Source organism: Triturus cristatus, chromosome 4_1, assembly GCF_964204655.1.
Source record: "Triturus cristatus chromosome 4_1, aTriCri1.1, whole genome shotgun sequence".
NCBI lineage: Eukaryota > Metazoa > Chordata > Amphibia > Caudata > Salamandridae > Triturus > Triturus cristatus.
In genome coordinates, this window is record NC_140585.1 from 1,248,101,572 (window position 1) to 1,248,123,229 (window position 21,658).

General features: G+C 46.6%; 1 long non-coding RNA gene across 1 annotated transcript in view; it reads right to left on the bottom strand.

Moving 5' to 3' along the window:
* The window catches only part of LOC146856512 (uncharacterized), a 641,203-nt gene that overhangs the window by 566,452 nt on the left and 53,093 nt on the right, over positions 1 to 21,658 (bottom strand). The window contains exon 2 of the long non-coding RNA XR_014981504.1: positions 16,288 to 16,335. This is a non-coding gene — a long non-coding RNA (uncharacterized LOC146856512). The remainder of the gene's footprint in view (positions 1 to 16,287; positions 16,336 to 21,658) is intronic.

Below are 21,658 nucleotides of genomic sequence, written 5' to 3' on the forward strand. Positions count from 1 at the left end.
ATTTACCTTCATAATATGTTTTTCCTATTTTTCTTAAACATTTCATTGTTTGGGTGTAACATTAGACCCTGTTTACCCCATCTTCCCCTTATACGAACTTAGTCCATTTTTATGGACATTGACAATTTTTTTATGTATTTTTATTATTACACATCGACCCTTGACCGTTTCAGTGTTTAATTGTTTGAAAGCGCTACGTTTTACGCTGATTCTGCCATCCCTGGCCGCTTTATTTATACGAACATTTGTTATCTATCCCGAGGGGGTGTTTCTACTGGTTCTGACTCTGCCTTCACTGGCTGCTTTGGTTACACAGGGCTTTGATGTTTATCCCGACGGGATGTTTCCACTAGTACTGACTCTGCCTCCACTTGTTTTGTGGATCCCAGAGTCTTAGATACATCATTTCCTCTGGCTTGCATCACTCTACGCGTTTTTGGAACCTCCCCGCGTAGAGACGTGCTAACGTGCTCGCCTTTTAGCTATTTATTCTCCCGCGCCTCTTCGCTTGGAGCACCCACTTTGATATTCCCGGAAGGAACAATTCCTCGTTATTTCGGCGTACAGGTATGCTCCGTCCCACTTAACCATGCCGCTTTCGGTCGCAGACACATGCGCTGAAGCATCGCAAGGTTTTATCTTAATCTCCTTTTTCATGACGTGTGCGTCTTTTTCCATTTGACGTAATTGCTTATATGTTTTCTCTTTGTTTACAAACCTCCGACTTTTCCAAACTAAACGGGTTCCTTTTAGTTTTGAGCATTATCATTGCACACTAAGGTTGAGTCTTAAGCTCCCGGTTATTTTAGCGAGACATCTCCCCTTTGATTTACTTATCATGCTAAACTCACTTTTTGACGTATGTACCAGGAGTGCATACCATTTGCCTTGATTAGTGTTCTTTTGACCCTTCTTTTTCTTTGGTGTTATATTGAATGTTTATTTAGATTTCTATAAGGCCCGCTTTTACTGTTGTGTCATAAACTTTTTCAAATGCGTAATTACCAGAAGTACACATTATTTGTCTAGAGTATTGTGCCTTTAATTATTATAGTTGTTATTTTTATGCTTATTTAGATTACACCAAGGCCCGCACCTTACCATTTTGACTGCTGTTTCTAAAACTTTCTAAATACGTAGTGCATCTTTTTACTCGACTAGTCGCATTATATATTAATTGTTCAGACTATTGTGTTTTTTTCACTATGATATATGTCCTTCCAGTCCTTATTTTGAACCACACTAAGGCCCGTTCCCTTCCGCCTCTACTTTAAGTAGATTCTAATGCTTATTTGGCTCACACGCCCCTTATTTAGTTATTTAATTAGTATTTTACTTTGTTAGATTTTTATGTTGCATACCTGCTCCCCTCTGTGCGTTCGTGGAAAACTACATTATTCATAAAATACTTATATTCTTTTCACTTATATGTGATTACTGTTATCTTTTATTTTTGTAGCACATAGTGCATTCAGGCCCTTATTACGGTGGCCTGTGCGTGACCCTGTGCCCATCTAGACCTAGGTGTATTCGAACCCAGTGTGACAAGAGCGCCTTTACTTTGGTATGTACTTTAAGTCGTCTTTTTCATTGTTCTGGGGATTTAGTACCGGTGTTTGCGGACTTTTAACTGCTGACAGCAAGGGCCACAGTGTGATCTATACCCCACATGGGCTGTCCGAGTAGGACTGTATACATTTTTACTTGTGTGACTATGGATGTATTGTCTCCTATTTCCTAGTTTATGTACATTTATACAAATTGTGGGCCAACCTCTTAGCTTATTTATGTCAGGAATATTAACACCAATTTTTAATAATGCTTACTATTTTCACTAATCTAGTGTCAAAATCTCTTTTTCTTTACATTAGTAAGTATTTGTTTATAAATAAACAATTACAATATGTTCTAAGCAACAAGTGAATAGGGAGCATAACTCTATTTATATTTCAACATACGTGTGTTTATGTAATTCGTTCGTTTTTTTCATGTTTCACATATTACCATTACTATTCTTTATAGACTAAGATTTAAATTTTTTTGGTTGATTGTCACTGAACATTGTTATCTGTATCTGGTCATGTTTTTCTCCTGATTTCGCTGTTTTTATGTCCTTTGTTCGTTGAACTTAGAGTTTAATTTGAATATATTTTTAATGTCATGTTTTCATTTACGTCGTCACTACTTTATTTTTCACCATCTTCTTTGGTTATTTCCCTTATCGTCCTTCCTTCCCTACAAACCCCCCCCAACCCTCCCCTTCCTTTCTTTATCATACACTTGTGACTTGTTCACTAGTTCACGCCTTCCCCTTCCCTACACTTACTCTTCCTACTTAGGATTGCTTTTTTCAGACTCCATACTCACTTCTGTGTCACCCTACTGTACACACGTACAATTGTGTATACGGTTATGTGTTGAGTGCGCACCATTTATGTGTTTTTATTGTCAATTACAGCCCTGAAGAAGTTCATTTTATGAACGAAACGCGTTGGCTGGCTAATCTTCTTTGAAAATAAAAGGCACCTACTAAGGCATATTTGACTCTTTGACTATTTTCGAGATTTTAATAAGCAGTGCACCACTCCACCAAACTGTTTCTACATTTGTCTGCGTAAGCAGTTAGCACTCCTCAACGGCAAGTGCTGGAGTTTTGTTTCTGTGCACGCATTTCTTGACTTTTGATTACTAAGTATTACCAAGGGAACAACAGAAGGTAGTGCGGTCTCCGTGTCCGCCGTTGCCCGGAACCATTAACTTATACAGAACTTTTCTCTGCGGATCCACTTGTTTGCTTGACGCAGATCTAGAATATACCTGAACTCGTTCTTGTCCTTTTTTCTGACGAGAAAGAACCTTGAGTAAAGACCTTTTCCTTTTTGCCTCAAAGGAACAGTCTCTATCGCCTTCTTCTTTAACAGAATGTCCGCCTCCCACTGGAGCTCTCGCACCATGTAGGAAGAGCGCACTGGTGGGATCTGTGGAGGCGGGCTGGTGAAACGAAGACTGTACCCATTGCAAACAATATTCAGCACCCACTTGTCCTGAGTTATTGTTCTCCACTCTGCCAGGTAGTATTGAATACTTCCCCCCACCGGAGCGGGTAACGGATGAGGGGGAAGTGACCTTTCAGGGCTTCGACCCGGCCGGGCCTTTGTTCCCCGACGAGGATTGATGCTGTCCTCTGCCCCTCTGGCGCTTTTGGAAGGACTGCCTCGGGAACGGTTGTTGTTGCTGGGGTTGCTGTTGTTGACCAGACTGACGCCCTTGGCCGCGTTCTTTAGAATAACGCCTGCCATAGGAACGGAATGATCTCTTCTGTTCCTTGGGTTTTTCCAACCCCACGGCCTTCAGGGTTTCTGCTTCGGCCTTCATGCGGGCCATTTCGTCATCCGCATGAGACCCGAACAATGTCATGCCAGAGAAAGGTAAGTTAGCAATCTTTTGCTGAGCTTCAGGCTTTAGAGAGGTAAGTCTCAGCCAGGAATGTCTCCTCATGTGTACTCCATGACAGTACCCATGGGCCGCCAGCAATGACACATCCCCCGCTGCACTGATGATCTGGTTGGAGACCATCATGCCCTCATTCAACACCTCCTGGAAGTCTTCCCGTTTATCCCTAGGCAGGGAGTCAGCAAACTGTTGCAGGGAGTCCCATGATGATCGGTCATAGCGACCCAGCAGAGCGGAGGCGCTAGCAGCCTTCATAGTCGTGGCCGACGTAGAGCACATCCTCCTCCCCAAGGAGTCCATTTTGCGACTCTCCTTATCTGGAGGAGCTGTGGAAGAGGGCGACGTGGCATGTTGCTTCCTAGCCGCAACCACAATGACAGAGTCCGGGGAGGGTCCACCCTGAGGAACGCCGGGTCTGAATCAGGGGCCCTGTACTTCTTTTGCAACCGTGAGGGAGCAGACTTCACCACGGCCGGTGTCAAGAAGACCTCCATGGCTGGTTCCTCCAGACCTGGAACCAAAGGGAGGAGGGGGCGCGATAGATGCGCCTTGTGTAATGTCTCGAATATCACAGAGGTAGGGGGAACAGGTACTGCCACTGAGATTCCCAATTTTGCCGCCCCTCTCATCAGAACATCTTGGAAAGTGGCAATATCATCCACTGGCGAGATTCTAGTAGGCGGTGTTTCCGATAACGTGGGGGAAAGCCGTCCAGTGCCAGAAGAGTCCGAATACCTCGTGCCTCTGGACCGAGATCTATACCTCCATCGTCCATGCCTTTGAGTGGACGATCTGTGTCTGCTCCGTGACCGTCGGCGCGATCTAGAGCGTGAGCTCAGTCTCTTAGGAGCCACTTGTCGCCGAGGAGAAGGCGGGAGCTGTGGCACCGGAGGCGGTGGCAGCGGAGGTCGCTTAGGAGGTGCCACCGGGAGCCGGGGGTCAGATGGAGGAGGAGGAGGCGTAGGAGGCTTCTGAGGCAGTGGTAGGGGGTCCATTGGAGACTCTCCCCGTCAATCAATCCTTGCAGGAGAACCCGGACTAGCCCTGTCCGGACTTCCGTCCACCCTTCTCTTCTTTGCGGGTCCACCCCGTGAAGAGGCCGAAGTGAACGAGGGAGAGCGTCCTCCTCTCCTAGATCCACGACTGGATATCGTAATCACTGAAGAAGTGTTACCAGGTGATCTCGTCCTCGACGTCGAACCGTGCGTCGATCTCGTACGGCTTCTCCTCGCCGTTGAACGCAAACGGCGTCCCCTCGACGTCGAACGGCGTCCCCTGCCTCTCCTCGACGTCGAGCGCCTTCGTCTCGACGGCGAACCTCTCGACGTCGACGGCGATCTCCTTCGCCTCGACGGCGATCTCCTTCGACTCGACGGCGATCTCCTTCGACGGCGATCTCCTTCGGCTCGACGTCCGTCGACGTCGAGCCATGAGTCGATGGCGAAGGAGGCGAGCGGCGCTGTCTGCGGGGCTCAGTACGACGTCGATGGGGTGTCGACGTCGACTGTGAAGCCTTCGACGGCGACCTAGTCCGAGGTCTCGCCGGCCCCTCTCTCGACGTCGAACGTCGAGAACGCCGAGATCCAGAGCCCTGGATTGACGGCAAACACACCGGAGCTGTACCTTTCGCCGTCGTCGTCCTCGACGTCGAACGGGGTCTTCCGGCCGGCAGGTGTCGTTTCTGCTCCTTTTTCTGCCCGGAGGTCCCTCCAGTGGCTGAAGCATGGGCAGAGGATGGGGAAGGAGATCCTCCATGCCCAGAAGTCCCACCTGTTCTCTGCTTCTCCTGTCCCTGGAGGAGGATCTTCTCTCTGTCCCTCAGGGTCCTCTTGGAGAAGGTCTTGCAGATGTCACACGTAGCAGGGACATGTGAAGATGATAAGCAGAGAATACAGACATCATGTGGGTCCGCCATTTTCCTCCCACACTCAGGGCATTTATCAAATAAAGCCATGCTAAGAGTGGGCAAACTGCACCAAACTACAGGATGCAGCAGAGAAAGGCTCTAGACGTCGAATGAACAAACTATTATCTTCAAAAAATCAACTTTTATCCAAAATATCCACCCAAAAGGGTAGAGCTCAATGCTCCCGGGTCCTGTTAGCAGGAGCCGGAAAAAAGAACTGAAAGTAACTTGCTTTGGCTGTGCATCCTGGGATACCGGGGGTCTCTGGAGAGTTTCTTAAAGGCACGGTATCCTTTTAGCAGACACATAATGACAGCCTATAGGGCTTGTCTGTCCACCCCTTCCTCTCTATTGTTTAAAGGGATTTTGGTGAAGGGAGTGTGATACAATAAAGGAACATGTCAGATGTGAATAAAAATGACATTTAGACTTTATTTTGGCTTTTGTGTTCACTTCAGATGAAGTGCTGGCCAGTGCAGCCATATTGTTATTAGGCTGTATTATTTTGTCTGTCTCTCAAGTGTCTTTGCAGGTTTGCAAATGCAGGACAGCTTAAGAGATATTTTGATTGCTCCGGGGTTCCCGCACATGGGCGGGACTATTCATAGATTAGGACTATACACAGAGATCCCCTACTACAGAAGCTCACTGTGCAAGAGTCCTCTCTTCGTTGCCACAGATGGGACCGTCTGGGAAAAACTCGTATGAGGGGCAAGTTGTTAAAACTCAGTGTCAGGAAGTTAAGGGCTCACCTCATGACTTACTTGAGAAGGAGGAGGAGGAGGAAGAAGGTGGATTACCTCGTTATATCACTTCTCTCCTTTATTCACAGCCACACAGAGCACATTCCAACTTCCTCGAGAACGATTCTTCCAATGAAGGACACGGACCTTTAAGGAAGAGAACTTCCTTGATTACTTCACTGATGACGTCAGGGAGATGCATGAGCCAATGATATCCTGAGCCGGGAGGATTCATGTTCTGGAAGCCTTGGGAGAAGAGAGCACCGCCAGAGTGGAGAGGGGAAGCCGCATCGGAGGAACACCATGGAGAAGACCCACCCAACCCTCTCTGGTGGACCGGAGAGAGAAAGCCGCCATCGGAGGAACGCCGTGGAGACGACCCGCCCAACCCTTTCTGGAGGAGCTGAGAGATGCTAGACGCAGTCGCCTGCAGGGCCCGGGGAACCCAAAGAAAGCCAACGGTACCATTAAGTGTCCCACCATGTTCCTGGAGGAGCGTGGCTCTCTCAGGTACACATCCGTATACGTGCCCTAGCGGGGAGGAGGGAGGAAGTTGCAAGCGAGTCCTACTAAGGGGGAAAAGAGGAGAAAAGCATGCAATATTAGGTCACCAGTACAACTCGCAACTGGGACACACGTACCACTGGTGGAGGTACCGTACGTTGGGTGAACTTTCCGCACTCCTTTTCCCTAAAAAAGTGAGACACAGGAAAGAAACAAAACACTTACCTGGCGCTTTATCTTATTCCCCCGAGGGACAAGCACCGTTGGTGCAAGAGAGAGAACAGCACATTTTCCAGACCTTAGAAGATCAGAAAAAGGAGGAATCATTTTTCTGGAACTAGAATATACCTACTATAAAATAAAATAGTGAAAGACGAGAAATAAACACTCCCGGCCTTTATAATCTTGCTAATCCTTTACACTCGGCTAAATGGAACTGCTGCCCGTAAAGTTCTCGTTTCTCCCAGGGCTGGCCTGGAATGGAGCCTGGACTCCTGGGAAAGAGGAAGAACCAATAAGCATTAGAAGGGCTTCCTACTTAGAGGTGAGGAAAATGTTCACTTGCTGCTTCTTTGCTCCTCCTTTCCTAGAACCAAAGAACCACATTTTCAATTAGCAATACGGGCCACTGGGAGACTGCACTTGCAACTAATTATTTACAGAGGCAGGGAGTGCTTGGTTCTCTTCTCTGGATCCTGCGAGCAAACTGGCAGTCTATAAAAATGTAGTATTTTCCTCTCCCTTGGTTAATTGGTTTTGGAAAGAATGTCAATGACAAGGGTTTGTCATTGAGGTAAGGAACTGAAGAACAAGTTACTTACCTTTGGTAACGATGTATCTGTAAGAGACATATGTAGTTATAGATTCCATACCTTAGAATTACCCCCAGTCGTCAGACCGGATCTGGAGAATTTGTTTTCTAGCAGTACCCCTGCTCATTGGTAGGTGGCGTCGGTCGACTCTGCGTCAGTCCGTTGTCGTTGTCGCCGGGATGACGTTGCTGTGTCTACTTAGACGCCACTTCTGCGTGCTGATGTCAGTTCTGACACGTCTTTCCGCGCCAGAAGAGCAGAGCCATGCAAGACACTGACCACTGGTGCACATAACTAGGGCCCTAGAAGGGAGTCCCCTTACCTAGAAGTCAGTTTTTAAAATGGGTAGGATGGGTGGGGCGGTAAGGAATTAATAACTACATACGTCTCTTACAGATACATCGTTATCGAAGGTAAGTACCTTGTTCCTCTGAAAGAGACTGTAGTTATAGATTCCTTACCTCAGAATAGATACCTCAGCAATTCCAATCTCAGTGGTGAGTCTGCAAAATTAGTTCAACACAGAAAGTCCTGGAGAACAGAACGGCCCAAGAAGCCGTCTCTCCGGACTTGGCTGTCCAGGCAGTAAGGTCTAGTGAACGTGTGCAGGGATGCCCACTTGGCTGACTGGCAGATGTCAAACAGCGGAACGCCATATCCCAAAGCAGTAGTGGCTGTCGTCGTCCTGGTAGTGTGCACACAGTCCTACTGGAGGTTCCTTTTTTGGCAAAGAATAACAGATCTTGATGCATAGGACAACCCATCGAGAGATGGTATGTTTGTTCACGGCCTGACCTTTCTCGGCACCCACATAACCCACGAAGAGTTGATCGTCCACCCAGAATTCTTTAGTGCGTTCAAGGTAGAAGGACAGTGCATGTTTTGGGTCCAGATGGTGGAGTCTCTCCTCCTCTTTGGAAGGGAGCGGAGGCAGGAATAAGGTGGGCAATGTGATGGTCTGGCCTATGTGGAAAGAGGTAACCACTTTGGGCAAAAAAGGCAGCCTAGTGCGAAGGACCACTTTGTCCGGATGAACAGTAAGAAAGGGAGGCTTGGACGACAGTGCCTGAAGCTCACTCACCCTGAGAGCAGAGGTGATGGCAAGCAGGAAAGCAGTTATTAACCCCTTGTGTGCCCTTGACGGAACCACGCCGTCATGAGCCACGGGCGGCGTGTGCTCATGACGGCGTGGTTCCGTCATGGAGCGGCCGCTCCTCCCACGCGGCTCGAATTCCCCGCCTGTGCGGGCGAATTAGAGAGTGGGCGGAGTCGTGACGGAACCACGCCGTCATGAGCACAGCTCGCCCGTGACTCATGACGGCGCGGTTCCGTCATGAGCACCGCGCCACCGTGCTGCCCCCAAACCCCCCCAGCGCTGCGGCGGAATTCGCGCCGCAGCGAAGGGGTTAAACAAAGAAGACGAATTGGAAAATTATGTAGTGGCTCAAAGGGAGCACATACAAGATAAGTAAGTACAAGATTCAAGTCCCACGGGCATTACGAAAGGAGAAGGAGGAAAGAGATGAGTAATGTCTTTCAGAAATCTGTTTACAATATGGTACTTAAAAAGAGAATGCTGATCAGGAAGACGAAGAAAGGTCAAAATGGCAGAAAGATAGCCTTTAAGAGTGTCCAGAACAGAGCCCTGCTGGGCCAAAGAAAGAATGAAGAGGAGAACCTCTGAAAGGGGGGCAGATCCACAGCCTTTGCTGTGCACCATGCCACAAATGTGTTCCATCTACAGGCGTATACCGTCTTAGTGGAGGGACGCCTAGCTGCCAAGATGACGTTACAGACTTCGGGACGAAGGTCGAAAGTTGTCAACTGTCGCCGCTCAATCTCCACGGAAGGAGGAGGCTGGACGAGTTCGGGTGGAGAACCGTCCCCTGCTGCTGTGACAGGAGACCCTCCCTAGGAGGCAGTCTGATCGGAGGAACCAGGGCCATGCTCTAGAAGGACTTGGGCCCGGTCGCGCTTGGTCTTCTTCAGCACTCTGGGTAGAAGTGGTACAGGCAGAAAGGCGTACAGGAGGCCGCCATTCCACTCACGACGAAAGGCGACTGCGGCTTTGGAAACTCCAACATTGCGCGTTCTCTTAGGTGGCAAATAGATCTAAACAGGCTCTCCCCACTGCAGAAAGAGACCTTGTACAACCTATGAGTGAAGACACCATTCGTGATCCACCATGCACCAGCGGCTGAGTTCGTCCACCCTGGCGGTCAGGGAACCCGCCAGATGTTGAACCACCAGGAATATGCCCTGACATTCTAGGCATGTCCAAAGGCGAAGAGCCTCTTGACATAGGGTCCAGTACCCCACCCCGGTCTGTTTGTTGCAGTACCACCTGACGGTGGTGTTGTCCGTGAATACCTGCACTACTCTTCCTTTGACAGAAGGAAGGAATGCCTTCAGTGCGAGACGGATTGCCAGGAGCTCCAAAAGGTTGATGTGGCTCTCGGACTCCGCCGGAGACCAGAGACCCCGTGATCTACACCTCTCCCATGTGTCCCTCCATCCCAGGAGTGACGCATCCGTTGACACTGTGAACTCTGGTTGAGGAAGGGAGAGGAATCTGCTGTCGACCCAATCACTGTTCGTTTGCCACCACTGCAACTGACTCGCAGTCCCCTCCGAGATCTGGACGACATCGAAAAGATTGCCCTGATGCTGCACCCACTGGAACTTCAGGTCCTGCAGAGCCCGCATATGCCATCTGGCATGAGCTACCAGCAGGATGCAGGAAGCCATGAGGCCCAGCAGCCTCAGAGTTATTCTCACTGAAATCCAGGATAGAGGCTGAAACATCGGTATCATAGCCCGAATATCCCGGACTCGCTGCTCGGAAGGATAGGCCCGAAACTGCGCTGTATCCAGAACTGCCCGATGAAAAGGAGCTTTTTGAGAGGGAATCAGGTGCGACTTCGGCACGTTGATAGTGAACCCGAACTAATGCAGGAGGTCCTCCGTAGTCTGGAGGTGGGAGACAACAGCCTGGGGAGAGCCCGCCTTCAACAGACCGTCGTCGAGACTGGAACCCCTGATCTGCGTAGATGAGCTGCGACCACCACCATCACTCTCATGAACACCCAAGGGGCCCTGGTAAGGCCAAAGGGGAGCACGGTAAGCTGAAAATACTCGTGGCCTACCGTGAACCGTAGGTAACGCTGGTGGCTTGCAAGATGGGGATGTGAAAATTAGCGTCCTGCAAGTCCAACGCTACCATCCAGTCTCCAGAGTCGAGGGCAGACAAGACCTGAGCCAAGGTTAACATTTTGAACTTCTCCTTCCTGAGGAAGCAGTCGACGTCCCTGAGGTCTAAGATAGGACGCAGGCCTTTGTCCTTCTTGGGTACCAGGAAGTAGTAGGAGTAGCAACCACAAACCTACTTCTGGCACAAGGACTCGTTTGACAGCTCCCTTGGCCAATAGAGCTGTACGTTTCTGACAGAGAAGGGCCAAGTGATCCTCCGACATGCAATGGAGTGTTGGTGGTATAGAGGGAGGGGCAGTCTCGAAGGGGAGGGAGTAGCCACTTCGGATTATTTGCAAAACCCACCTGTCCGAAGTGATGTTGTGCCAGTAAAGGAGGTAATGGCGGATCCTGCCGCCCAATGGCAACTGGTGGCCCTGAAAAGTCGGACTAGGAAGGTTTGGAGGCTGCTGCAGGGGGGGGCATTTGAGGACTGTGCCACCCGCTGGCCCCCCTACCCACAACGCTGGGTCCCACGTCCCCGGCCACGCATAGGCTGGGTAGCTTGCATGGCCCTGTGGCTCTGAGCGGAACGTGGAGGGGCACCCCTTTCGTGGCTACGAAAGGCAGAATGCATGGGGCGATAAGCTGCTGCGATGCCCAAAGATCTGGCCGTGGCCCTAGAGTCCTTGGAGCGCGTTGACTACCTTGCGAGTTCCTGTGGCTCTGGGCAGAACATGGTGGGGCACCCCTTCCGTAGCCGCGAAAGGCAGACTGTTTGGGGTGAGAATCTGCTGCAAGTCCCAAAGATCTGGCCATGGCCATAGAGTTTTTGCAGCGCTCAAGAGCGTTGTCCGGCCTGTCACCAAACAGGTGACGGCCATCAAAGGGCATGTCAAAAAGTGTGGGTTGGACATCCCAGAGAAGCCAGACGTTCTCAGCCAGGCATAGTGCCGCAGGGCTACCGATGTGGAAACCGTCCCACCCAGCAAGTCGGCGATATCCAGCCCACACCAGATGGTGAACTTAGTTGCGTCTCGACCCCCAGCAACACTGCAGGTGAGCATGGCCTGGGCCTCTTCCTGGCACTGTGGTATCACTTGCGCAATCTTATCCCACACTGTGTGTGTATTACCGACCACAGTACTAAGCTGGCGGAAAAAAACATCTTCTTCCCAAGATGGTCCAGCTTCTTGGATTCCCTATCTGGGGGAGCAGTAGGGAATGCGCCTTTTGAAGATGAGGCTTACAAAGGGGCACGCTCCCTCCGGATCTGCGCTGGCTGGTGTAGAAAAAGAAAGAAGTGACGTCAGCACGCAGGGGCAGCGGCTAAGTAGACACTGCGATGTCATCCTGGCGACAGAGTCGACCAACGCCACCTACCGACGCACAGGGGTACAGCTACGAAAAAATGTCTCCGGATACAGTCTGATGCCTAGGGGTAATTCTAAGGTAAGGAATCTATAACTACGGTCTCTTTCAGATTAGTTATATCAATTTGACATTTGATGTTTCCAGCTGGCATCTAGCCTTGATTTAATTAGTGCACCCCCTACACAATCAAGCAAGTGTTGATGCTACCACACCAGATTGCCCTAGTTCACCAAGTTACTTCAACCTTCAGTATTTTAATGGGATCTTCCGGTAAATAAATGATTCCAACCAAGGTAAAGTAACCCTCATACAAGTGTTGTAAGGACAACACGATCTGATTCGGTAAAAGGTGGGCCACAGATGCAGGGACAGCAGATGGCAACCTAGGTTAAATGGAAGTCAGACCGTTGAAGCAAGTGTGACTACAGATCCGGTCCAACTGCGGTCACGTAGTCTCACCCTGCATATTCTGCAGAGATCAGTGGAGTCATCCATAGCCATTCAGGTGTCAACACTCTAATTAACTAATTAAGAGGGTCAATTAGCAGGATCAGAACGGTCTGAGGCTTCGTAAGGCTCAGTCCATGGCTGATTGACCTGCATGTGACAAGATTTCAGGTTAAAACCGCATGGGATTATTCAAAAATATGATCATTACAGAAAGTAAAAAGTAATTAGTCAGTCCATTAGGGAGTCAGCTTATTAAAATAAGCAAAGTATAATTCTGCAAGAGGACTAACATATGGTCAGCCTTTGAGGAAAACCCAAGGAAAAAACAAATACAAATCAGTAAACAGTCACAAAGATTGCTCTCTAATCAAGTGTAAAAGCTATAAGTATGAATCAATAAACAAAAACCAGGGATGAACAGGTGGTGGGGTTTAGATTGCGCAATATGGCTTACCTTGGTATAAATCAAAACCCATCATTCATTAGACTGCTCCTAAGGACATCGAACAACGACCACCTGACGTTGTTCGATGGGTGTAGACAATGTCAACACACGCATAAAATGTCAAACAAAATCAATGTCCTGCGCAATATTCGTATTTGCACCATCAATAAGTCCATAGTGGTCTTCTTCAGGGTTCTTCTCAATTTATTTCAGATGAGTATTTCAATTTTCATATTCTTTGTTTCCACAACTGATAGCCACACAAAGCCAACATGTGTTTCGTCTTATATGGGCTTTCACCCAAGACTTCCTCAGGGCCGGTCACTTATTATCCAAATGAATTAGAAACCGGGATGTCTGCTATAGGAGAGCTACAGCACTTACAACAATCTAAGTTAAAACCCAAAAAGAAATATCATTCTTTTAGAAGCCCTTCCAAACGTTCCAGCAGCGACAATCTTATCAGTATGTTGCAAACACGTTAAATATACAGTGTTTGTAAAAAGAAGAAAATAATTGTCCATCTCACGGAGAGTACTCGGTCTTAGAAGTCGGCGTTCTTTTCTTCTTTTTACGAACACTGTATATTTAACGTGTCTGCAACATACTGATACGATTGTCGCTGCTGGAACGTTTGGAATGGCTTCTAAAAGAATGATATTTCTTTTTGGGTTTTAACTTAGATTGTTGTAAGTGCTGCAGCTCTTTTATAGCAGACATCCCGGTTTCTAATTCATTTGGATAATAAGTGACCGTGCCCTGAGGAAGTCTTGGGTGAAAGCCCATATAAGACTAAACACGCGTTGGCTTTGTGTGGCTATCAGTTGTGGAAACACAGAATATGAAAATTGAAATACTCATCTGATTTGAAAAATAAATTGAGAAGAACACTGAAGAAGACCACTGTGGACTTATTGATGGTGCAAATACGAATATTACTCAGGACATTGATTTTGTTTGAATCAATAAACAGACAAACAAAGAGTCTGTCTCATCTCCCTAATAAGACAGCTTTACCTTTCAGGGTACAGAAGTCACACGCATTTCATGGTATGATATGACTTAACGGTGTAAGTATCAATGTTGCAAACACGTAAACCAATCAATATTTTAGTAAGCAAGATACTTCTAGACACCTACTTTCTAATGCATGTCATTGGTTAAGCTATGCAGAAATAATTAAGGTAGCTAACTGAAAATTGTATATAACACAGCGATACAATGGTTTGTTCAGCTAATGAATGGCATACACAGGACATCCGAGGCAACCTTGGAAAGATAGAAAAGGAAAAAACATCCTGAGCATTGCTTCACAAGATAACATAAATATAACATTGTATGCTCATACAAACACCACAGTTAAGGTTTTATTTTAGATGGTTCTCCTGTAATGAAAAACACACAAGCACAGACAAAGACTCACTCTCATAAATGTGTACTCTTATTCTTCAAATGTGAATAGCTGTCAATGCAAGCCGACTGGGGCCTAGTCATGCTGTTTTATTTTCTAACATGTAAATATTCACCTACACAGGTCAGCCTATTGTTTACTCTTGGGAGGCATTTCACATCTATTCAAAGATTATTCACTGGCAGGGAGCTGGCAGATCATTATGCTATTTAACCTTCTGGCAGTTCAAGCAAGTAAATAAAGGGTATTTTTTAAGTTCATTTTACAATGTTAGTATTTTAATATGTACTCTCCTTCTCTACATAGAATAGCCAGGTTTGCCACAGTGAAAAATACATTTTGAATGCTAGCCACTGTAAGGACATGCAAATATAACATTTCTACACAAATTACTTTTAAATACCATGCACCCTGCCTAGTGGGTATCAAGGCCTGCTTAGGGGTAATTTAATAATATTTAAAAGGAAGGTTTTGACCTGTCAAAAGAGTTTGACAGGTCGAATTGCAGTTTTTAAGCTGCAACCGTCAGGCTACAATGGCAAGCCTGAATCCAGGTTTGCACTGCCATTGTTGTAGATGGCACAATATGTGCAGCAGAATACTAGTGGCATTTAACTTCCAGGCCCTGGGTGCATTTTGTATTCCATATAAGGGACCTATAGCCAAGTTAAATGTACCAATTAGGAGTATGCCAATTCCACAATGTTTAAAGGTGGGAGCACATGTACTTTACTACTGGTTAGCACAGGAAAAGTGCAGAGAACTCTAAAGCCAAAAAAGCATAGGGTCCAGTAAAAGGAATCAAATCTGGGGTGACCACGCATGCCGCGTCTGGTGGCTTAGTCCTGTGTTTGACCTCATGGTCACAGGTTCAAATCCCGGTGAGTCCACTCAGCCTTTTATCCTTTTGAGGTCGATAAAATGAGTATCATTGAATTTGGCAACAATAAAAATCTGTTATTAAGCACCAGGATCCCCGTCAAGGTGAATGTGCACTTTACAAATACACGTTATGTTATAAAAGGTGGATTTCCAACAGGTATGATTACAACCAAAATCAGGGCTTCATTACCAAGAGTTTACAGAATTTGAGACTTTAGAGTGATCTCGGCCATTAAGGTGCTGATCTCTCCAATACGAAGACATGGGCAATATAATTTTTAAAAATCTAAAGGTAGACGTTTTTAAGGAGTCCTAAACCAGAAGCAGAATCAAACCTCTTACAGGAAAGAGGACAATCACATTCTGTTTCTGACGCAGTGTGCACAGGTGTCCATGTTAGTTTTTTTAGGTTTTCTCTTGAGCAGTGTGTTGATTCACTGGTTGAGGGGCATTTTGGGTGACGATTTATTAACGTATATTTGCATTGCCCAGCCAAAACATCAAATATTGCCTGGGATAACATTTATTTCAACATGTAATCAGTGCTTTTCGGTGCATTCTTTGATCCAGTGTGAACAGTCTCACCTATGATACCATTGAGGAAGTGGCAGTGTGCCTTATAGCAATAGCTGATGAAGAGGTAAAAGCACTGTGTGTAAACATTAATTACAGTAAGTATCAAAACATGAACACTAATCAAAAATATTTGAGGTGATATAGGAGAGGAAGAGCCAAAGATGGAAACGCCAAGGAATATCAAGCACAGCCAAGTGAAAAGTAGTACATCGAAAGATCTTTAGACAAGAGAGGAAAACGCCTCTTTAGTTAGAACAGCAAAACACTAATATGGTTAGTTTATTTATTTATTTTGGATATCTTATATCATGCATATTCACTCCTTATATAGAGTCTCTTGGCAGTTGGCTAAGATCGAAGAAATGTAATGCTTGTCAGAGATGGACTGCAGGACAAACAGCCAAGTTTTGAGGAATTTTCCAAATTTAGGGTGATTGGGCTCCATCTTTGGCACATGGGAAAAGGAGTTCTACAGGTTGGCATCTTGGATCTGAGAAGATGTGCATCCCCATTTATCAAGTTTACATAGTTTTTTTTTTTACCTTGAAGTTGCAGATATTGGATGATCTGGGAGAAGGCTTCCTGGACTTCTGGGAAGAAAATAAAGGTTTGTTACCACAGCAAACTTTGTGAAGCATGCAGGCAGATTTACATCTAATTCATTTTGTGAAGTGGAAGGTAGTGCAGTTGTTGCAGCTAGTGAGACATGTGATAACATTGTCTGAGGTTGAACATATCTCACTCCAGTTCATCTTGGATACACTGTAGGCAAAATACAATTGTTTTGGGTGACCTAAATAGAATGAGTTGCCAAAATCTAGTCTTGATGAAATAAAAGTATTGGCAGCTAAAATATTGTAGGGAAAAACATTTAAAAAATGAAGTGTTCAGAGAAATTTTAAGCTGATAAAAACAGGATTGTGTCAATAATGCAATTTATGGTTCCACAGTAAGTCGGAAGTCAAGGACAGTCCCACATGGAGGTGACCGACTCAGGGTAAGGGATCACAGATGAAGGATTAAGAACATTGAACAGTTTGGACACTTGGTAGACAGAAGGATTTCAATTCTTGACGGATTTCATTTCAAATAGCTTTTGTCCATCCAGTTTTGTATAATTGTCGAGACGGTCTATCGAGTAGAGTTAAATTTGTTAGTGAGCTTAGGGAATCTGGAATTAAGTAAGGTATCATCAACGCAGCAATACATTTTTGGTTTAAATTTTTGCAACAAATGGGCGAGAGGTGAACTGTACAGATTAAAAAACAAAAGAGAAACTATGGTGCCCCGTAAAACGCACCATGTTAGGGGTTTTGATATGCTGAGATCTACCAAACCGAAACGGCCAGTAACAAACAATGAAGAAAGATGGAATGCTAGATGGTGCTGAAGGCAGAGGAGAGGTCCAAGAGTATTAGGACTCCTTATCTGCCTTTGTACACCATCAGGTGAAAGTCACCAGTAACTGCAGGGACCACTAATTCCATATACCTGCTGGGTTTGAAACGTGCTTGAATAATATGTAAAGTGTTTAGATTCAACAAAAATTTGCACTTGTGAATTGACATTTTTCAAGCCTTTTTTAAGAGAAAGATAAGAGTGAGTAGGTCTTTAGTTACATTTGGTTCTAATATTGGCTTAAGCAGGGGACAAGCCATGTAACATTTTCTGGGACATGCCAACATGCCAAAGAAGAACTAAGAATTTCTCTAAATATGCATCTTGTGCCTTTTGACTTCCGAAAAAGAGCAGGATATTGGTCATACGAAGAAGCAGGGATGGCTGTTGTCGATTAGACTTCATACTTTTCAATAGTTAAAAGTTTGAATTCTGCAAACTGGGAAAATGTTGGTTATTTCCCAATAAGGTTTTCTGGGCAAGGATCGGATTGGTTGCTATTTAGCTCATCTCTAATTTTCTTGGCTTTGTCAGTGAAAGAGTCTGATACATTATCCACCTGGTCATGGGATGGAAAGACATCTTTCCTTCACAGATTGGAACAATAAAGCACATTCACAGTCCAGAGTATTTCTTTGATATGTTGCTTGTGAGAATTCTTTGGGAATAATGAACAAGTTAATTACCTTTGGTAACTCCTTAACTTCTAGAGACTCCCTAGTCGCAGATTCCTTACAATAGTTGTTAGATTGGATCAGGACATTTTTCAAGCAGTACCCTTGTGCACCAGTAGGTGGTGTCGCTTGGCTCCGCGTCAGTGTCGTCTGCACCAGATGGAACGTACACTGTGCCTATGTAGGCTCCACCCCATCGCACTGACATCACTTTCTTTTTGCCACTTTCCACGTCAGATGAACAGAGCCACGAAGAATGATGATGCACTGGTGTGTAGTGCAAAGGGCCTCAGAAGGGTGATCCTACAATGAAATCAGTTTGCAGAGCGGTTGGGGATGGGAGTGTCCATAAGGAACCTTCGGCTAGATAGAGTCTTTACCAGACAAGGTTTTTCCGAAGGTAAGTAACTTGATAGCGACTTCTAAAGACAGATTCCTTACCCTAGAATAGAAAGCCAAGTAATACCTCCCTGAAGGTGGGTCTGCAAGCAAATTAGACGATAAAGTCCTACAGGACCGAACAGAAAAAATTGCCATCACAACAGACCTGACTGTTCAGGCAGCAATGTTTGTTGAACATGTGCAATGACGCCCACACGGCTGAATATTAGATGTCAAGAATAGTGTCTCCGCGAGGTATCTCAATGGTTGCAGCCTTGGCTCTGGTGGAATGGGCACGCAAGCCCTCCCCTGAGGGTTGCTTTTTGGTCAATGGGTAGCAGATGTTTATGCAGAGTACTATTCATAGTAAGATGGTTAATTTCTGCACAGCCTTACCCTTTTTCACTCCGACATACCCAATGAACAGCTGATAGTTCACCCAGAAGTCTCTAGTGCGATCAAGGTAGAACGGCAATGCACTTTTTGGGACCAGTTGGTGGAGGTATGGTTTTGGCCTACATGATAAGGTGTTGCAACCTTTGGTAGGAGAAAGTAACATGTTCTTAGAACTAGTTTGCTTGGGTAGAATGTTGTTTGGGGGGTGCAACTAAACTGTTTGCAGTTTGTGGACCCTCCAGGTCGATGTTAAGCCATTTTTAAGGTGAGTAGGCAGAGTGGGCAGTTGTTCGAAGGGAACACACACATGAGAATTGTTAAGAGCAGATCAAGGTCCCATTGCGGCATGATGAATGGTCTTGGAGGGAACCGGTTACTTGAGAATTAGAAGCTCCACTCGAGACAAAAAGCGTCTCAGAGCGAGAGCTGCCTTGGAAACTCCAGCTCCCTTAACTGCTGACATTGCACGACCGCTCTGGTGCACAGAAAGCCTGCCACATGTTGAACCACCAGGGAAATGCCCAGGCATTCTAGCCATGTCTAGAGGCACAGGGGCCTCCTGGCAAAGGGTCCATGACCTCACCCCATCCTGTTTTTGCAGTACCAGTTGGCGGTGGTGTTGTCCGTGAACACCTGTACCAGCCTTCCCCCGATGGAAGGCAAAAATGCTTTCAATGCCAATCAGATCGCCCAAAAAGTTGATGGGAAGACTGGACTCCAACAAAGATCAGAGGCCACTGATCACCACCTATTCCATGCCACCCCAGCCCAGAAGTGACGCATCCGTCACTACTTTCAACCTAGGTTGGGGAAGTGAGAGGGGTCTACAGCTGACCCAATCGCAGTTGATCTGCCACCACTGCAGATCTTTTGCAGATCCCTCTCAGATCTGGACCAGATCCAAGAGATTCCACTGATGCTGGGCCCACTGGAACTTCAGGTCCCACTGTAGAGTCCGAATATGCCTAGTGATGTGTCACTAGCAGGATGTAGGCCATGAGATTCAGAGTCCATCTCACCAAAATCCAGGCTAGAGGCCTCAAAATCATAGCCTGAATATTGTGGACTCTGTGTTTGGGAGGATAGGCCTGGAACATCACTTTGTCCAGAACAGCATCAATAGAAGGGAGCATCTTAGAGGGAGATGGGTGTGACTTTGGCACGTTGATTGTGAACCCTAGAGAATACAGGAGATCTGCCAAATTCTGTCAGTGGGCGACAACTGCCTGGTGCAAACCTGCCTTCCACAGCCAATCATTGAGGTTTGGGAAGACCGGAAACACTGACCTCTACAGATGGGCTGCTACCATTGACATCACCTTGGTGGACACCAGAAAGGCCCTAGCAAGGCCGAATGGGAGCAGGGCGAACTGAAAGAACTCTTGGCCCAGTATGAACCACAGGTAACATCTGTGAGTAGGCAGAATGGAGATGTGGAAATATGCATCCTGCAAGCCTAACACTTCAGCCCAGTCTCCAGGGTCCAGTGCAGACAGGATCTGTGTTTAAGTGAGCATTTTGAATTTCTCTTTCTTCAGGAAGAAGTACAGGTTTAAAATAGGACGAAGCCCTCTGTCCTTTTTGGATACCCGAAAGGTAGCAGTAATAGCAAACAAAACGTACTCCTTTTGCCATCCCCCACTCAATGGCCCCTTTGGCCAAAAGGGCCTACAGTTCTTGACGGAGTAAGGAGAGGTGGTCCTCAGTCAGCCAATTGTAAGTGGGTGGTGTGGATGTGGAGTTTTCCAAGAAGAGAATGGAGTAGCTTCTTTGGGCGGACTGCTAGTGGGATAGGTGATGGCAGATCCTGTCCCCCACTGGGTGCCCGTGTTGGTATATGGGTAAATTAAAGCGTTATTGAGACTGCGGCTTCTAGGGGGTGATGGACTGGCCCAACCACTGGCTGGTTGTCCCACATGGTTTGTGGGAACCTCATCCATGGCCACAAAAAGGCTGGGAAGCCTGTTGGCCTTGGTGGCTGGGCATGAAAGAATGTTGTTGGTAGACCCTTCTGTAGCCACGAAAGGCAGACTGGAGTTGGCTGGTGTCCATGGATAGACCTAAAGACCTGGTCGTAGCTATGCTGTCTTTAAAGCTCTTCTGCATGGAGTCTCCCTTTTCGCCAAAAAGGTAGGAGCCATCAGAGGGCATGTACAAAATCGAAGCTTGGACAATCCCTAAAAAGTCAATGGTTCTCAAAAAGATATGGAGTCTTAAGGGCCACCAACGATGCAATCGCTCTGCCCAGTGAGCCGTTTGTGTCCAGTCTACATCTGATAATGAACTTTGCTGCATCTCATCCATTTACAATTGTTTGAGTGCATATGGTTCGAGCCTCCTCCAAAACCATAGGCAGCACTTGCCCACACAGTGTGGGTGTATCGTCAAAAAAGGCACGCGGTATTCACAGACTGCAGTGCTAGGCTGGTGAAAGAAAATATCCTCTTTCCAGAGGTATCCAGGCTTTTGGATTCCCTATCCGGTGGAGCGGTAGGAAACGCACCAGGGTTAACACAGGAGGTGGAGACTTGGCCTACTAAGCTTTCTAGGGTGGGGTGCTGGGTAAGGAAACTGGGGTCCCCAGGGGTGGGGTGACAGTGACGTGCAGCTGTCCTGTGCACAGTGGCGCCTGTACAGGCTTGTACTAGGCCCCAAATAGTACATCTGTAAGGGCTTCATTGAATGCGAGTAAGGGCTCGGAGAGGCAACTCTCGGCTGAAGCACCTCCATCCAGACATTCGTCTTGACTGCCACTGAGGGTAGCTGAAGGTCCAGGACCTCAACTGCCCTTCTCCATGGCCACGATGGAAGGAAAGATCAAACCAACATCTGGTGACGTGTCCAAACCACTGGCATCCAACAGTTCCCCATACTAGTTCAATTCAATTCACCGTTCTTCGGTAAAAAAAGTACAACCATAAAAGCATTCTAAAAATAAGATATTCTCCTCATACTCCATCAATTAGTCAATACAATAAAACACATAGAAACGTTAAAATTATTCTAGAGGTAAATTGGCAAAGTACAATAGTTAATCAGTGCCAGGAGGGATATATACATAGAG